Source organism: Sciurus carolinensis, chromosome 14 (genome assembly GCF_902686445.1).
Source record: "Sciurus carolinensis chromosome 14, mSciCar1.2, whole genome shotgun sequence".
Lineage (NCBI taxonomy): Eukaryota > Metazoa > Chordata > Mammalia > Rodentia > Sciuridae > Sciurus > Sciurus carolinensis.
In genome coordinates, this window is record NC_062226.1 from 83306220 (window position 1) to 83310919 (window position 4700).

A 4700-nucleotide genomic window follows, 5' to 3' on the forward strand; every position below is an offset into this window, starting at 1 on the left:
TCTTTCATCAGTTGTATTTTTCTCCCTTTTTGTATGCCTTTTAATTTTTTGTTGTATGCCAGAATTGTGTATAAAGGAATAATGAAGGTTGAAGTTGATGCTATTTTCTCAGAGAGGTTCACTCTTTCCTGTTGGGTAGATTGTGTGAAGAGCAGCTTGCCTTAATCTAGTGAAGAGTTGAGTTGAGTTTAAAACCTCAGAGAATCCTTCCACTTCTGGCTGACTATCTCTAACATGAGATCAGTCTTTGTTGCTGTAATGTAATGTATAAAGCTGCTCCCCCGCCCTTTCCGTTGCAGTCATTTCCCTGCCTCCCAACTACTTGTCAGTCTGTGGACATGCTAGCTAGCTATTGGTTCATCAGTCAGCTTGCAAGTATCGTCTCTGTTATTGGTCCCATGTTAACCGGGGGAATTCCACTGCTTAAGGGTAGCTTCACCGCCATCTTTTCTCATTCTTTCTCTCCCCCTGACCCACTTTCTTTCTCCTCCTCCAGTTTCCACTCTCTCTAGTGCATGCCCTTTCTCTTTCCTTTCTCTTTTCCTCTCATTTTCTCTCTTACCCTGTTTGCTTAATAAACTCCCTTATGTGATTTCCGGTGTCCGGGTGGTTTTCCTGAGTTTTCTTACAGTTGCATCCTCTTTCTGGAGGATCAGAAGTCTGAGATATCTGGCTCTGCCCATCTAAGGAAATTTTTTATAAACTCAATCAGCTAAACTTTTAGAAATCCCTTTGGTTCTAGTTCATTATACAAGTTCACACACACACACACACAAAAAAAAAAAAAAAAAAAACTGCTGAATTTGTTTTATACCATTAGAATCTCTATACTGTGGCAAGTTCAGTTCTCAGTATTTTCAGACCTGGAAAATACCCATAGGCATTGGAATCTCAGTTCATCAAAGAAGGGCTCTCCAAACAACCTGGCCAAATGGTCAAAGGACTTGAATAGACATTTTTCAATCAAGGAAATACAATGAACCAAGAAGCACATGAAAAGATGCCCAACATTATTAGTCATGAGATAAATGTACAACAAAATTACAGTGCAGTACTACCTCACCTCAACGTAGTACTATTATGATAACCATAATTTCAAAAAATAAAAATAGCCCTGTGATGAAGATGTGAAGTTGGAATTGTCTTACACGGCTGGCAGGAATTAAAATGGGTTAGCCTTTGTTGAAAACAGTTTGATCTTTCCTCAAAATACTTAAACATCAAATTACAATAAAACTCAGCAATTCCACTCTAAGAATTGAAAAAGATATTTAAACAAACATGTATATATGCATATCATTGCAGTGCCAGTCACAAATATGAAAACAGCCCAAGTATTGATCACCTGATGAATGGAAAAACAAAGTGTGGAATATGATAGCAATGGAATATTATTTAGCCTTAAGAAGCAACAAAGTACTTATATACTACAATGAGGATGAACCTCAAAATATTAGGCTAAATAAAAGAAGGCAAATGCAAAAGGACAAATGATTCTGTTCATATAAAATATTCAGCACAGGTAAATCCTTGGAAATAGTACACAGATTGTTGGTTTCTAGAGGCTGGGGGAATAGAGGAATAGGAGCAACTTCCAGAGTGATGAACATGTTTTGGAACTAGATAGAAGTGGTCTTGACTTTTTGAACAATTTCTTCAGCTTCTACTGATCAAGATTCAAAATGCCACATCATCAACCAGCATTCACATGGTAAGCAGAATCCTGCCATCACCAAGACTTAACCATTATTAGAGGTTTAAATGGAAGGAAGATATGGATGCTGAGAAGCCAACAATAGGGCATGCAATCATTGTTGCACAAGATCTTGACTTCAACACCTACGTTCACCACTGTATGGTACAATGGAACATCAGCAAACACGATGCAAGCAGAGGCTTGGCATGTTAAAAAGAAACATCTACAATGTTAAAATCAGTGCTCCTACTAACAGAGTTATTCATCACATGGTGAAATTTTACTTACCTCACCTAAGGGAAATGAACTAAAGTTTCAACAGTTTCTACATTTCAACTCTAAGATCTCTAGGTGATATTCATTCCTCCTCCAGTGTGATGATACAATCCCATCTTTACATAATGTAACTAAAGACTAAATTATAAACTATTAATAACACAATCCATACATGATGGTATGGTTGGAAAGACGGCATGGGTTTGTTTTTTTAAAAATGGGATTAATGAAAACTAGCAAAACAAAGAAGTACAGTAAGTAGAGCCTACCCTAGTCAAACCTAACAACTTTTCGCAAGGTACTTAATACTTCCTTCAGCCACTCTTCCCTTTGCCTTCAGACAGCACCTTAGTGGATCAGGGTTTGACTTTGGAGATCCTTGTAATATAACAATGAAGGGGACAATAAACTAATGGAAAATATTCTTTAAATATTAGATCTGTTAAAGATCTACTTATACTGAAATTTTAAATTTCAGCTTTTTATACTTATCCAATCCTCAGTTTTTCTTTCACAAAAAGTCTCCACTATTACATATTAAGTAACATTTTATAGCAATATTCTCTCCAAAGCTAATTATAAGGAAACAAATTATAAAGCATTTTACACTAAGTCCTAAATTTGTGTTTGCTGTTGTTACATTAATTTCCCCCAATAAATCTCAATTCCTGGTATCCATTCTTGGGTTGTCCTCCTCCACATTGACGCTGGATATGGACATGGACTGTTTTTGACCAATGGCACATCACAAACATGATGAACCAGGAGCTTGATATGAGCTTGCACAGAGTTTTCTTCTACTGCCATGTGAAGTCCTAGCTACTCACCTTAAAGACAAAACCACATAGAAGAAGAAAACCACCCATTCCAGTTGTCTCAATAGAGACCAGTGCCCAGACATTTCGTTAACTGCATGCAACCACATGAATGAACCCAGGTGACTCCAGGTGAACTGACTAGCCTACCAACAGAATTTTCAAAAATAAATTGTCATTGTTTTAAGACTCCTTAAAAAAAAAAAAAAGGAGTGGTCATTATACAACAGTGTGGATGTACTAAATGACACTGAATTGTTTACTTTCAAATGGTTTATTTTATGTTTTCTGAATTTCACCTCAAAAAACAAGAACTGTTCTTTCCCCTATGACAGTTTAATTCCTGTATCTGCTTTACTTTCAAAACTCTACAGTGTCATTTATTTATTTTTTAAATTCATTTTTATTGTAAACAAATGGGATATATCTTGTTTCTCTGTACAAAGAGTAGAGGCATACCATTTGTGTAATCATACATTTACCTAGGATAATAGTTTTTGATTCATTCTGTTATTTTATTCTCCCCCCCACTGCTTCCACCCCTCTTATCCCTATATTGAGTCCCTCCTTCCTCCATTCCTGCCCCCTTCCCACCCCCCATATGTGTCATCATCTGCTTATCAGTAGATCATTCATCCTTTGGTTTTTTGAGATTGGCTTATCTCACTTAGCATGATATTCTCCAACTGCATCCATTTGCCAGCAAATGCCACAATTTTATTATTCTTTATGGCTGAGTAATATTCCATGGTATATACATACCACAGTTTCCTTATCCATTCATCAATTGAGGGGCATCTAGGTTGTTTCCACAATCTGGCTATTGTGAATTGAGCAGCTATGAACATTGTTGTGGCTGTATCTCTGTAGTATGCTGATGTTAAGTCCTTTGGGTATAGGTCAAGGTGTGGAATAGCTGGGTCAAATGGTGGTTCCATTCCAAGTTTTCTAAGGCATTTCCACATTGTTTTCCAGAGTGGTTGCACTAATTTGCAACCCCACCAGCAATGTATGAGTGTGCCTTTTTCACCACATCCTCTCCAACACCTATTGCTTGTATTCTTCATAATCGCCATTCTAATTGGGGTGAGATGGAATTTTAGGGTGGTTTTGATTTGAATTTCTCTCATTACTAAAGATGCTGAACATTTTTTCATATGTTTGTTGATTGCTTGTAGATCTTCTTCTGTGAAGTATCTATTCATATCCTTAGCCCATTTGTTGATTGGGTTATTTGTATTCTTGGTGTAGAGTTTTTTGAGTTCTTTATAGATTCTGGAAATTAGTGCTCTATCTGAAGTAAGAGTGGCAAAGATATTCTCCCACTCTGCAGGTTGTCTCTTCGCATTGCTGATAGTTTCCTTTGCTGAGGGAAAGCTATTTAGTTTGAATCAATCTCAGTTATTGATTCTTGCTTTTATTTCTTGTGCTATGGGAGTCCTGTTAAGGAAGTCTGATCCTAAGCCAACAGGTTGAAGGTTTGGACCTACTTTTTCTTCTATAAGATGAAGGGTCTCTGGTCTGATTTCAAGGTCCTTGATCCATTGTGAGTTGAGCTATGTGCAGGGTGAGAGATAGGGGTTTAATTTCATTCTGTGGCATATGGATTTCCAGTTTTCCCAGCACCATTTGTTGAAGAGGCTATCTTTTCTTCATTGCATATTTTTGGCACCTTTGTCTAGTATGAGAAAATTGTATTTATTTGGGTTTGTGTCTGTGTCCTCTATTCTGTAGCATTGATCTACCTGTCTATTTTGGTGCAAATACCATGCCATTTTTGTTACTATTGCTTTGTAGTACAGTTGAAGATCTGGTATTGCGATACCCCCTGCTTCACTCTTTCTGCCAAGGATTGCTTTAGCTATTCTGGGTTTTTTATTCTTCCAGATGAATTTCATAATTGCTTGCTCTAT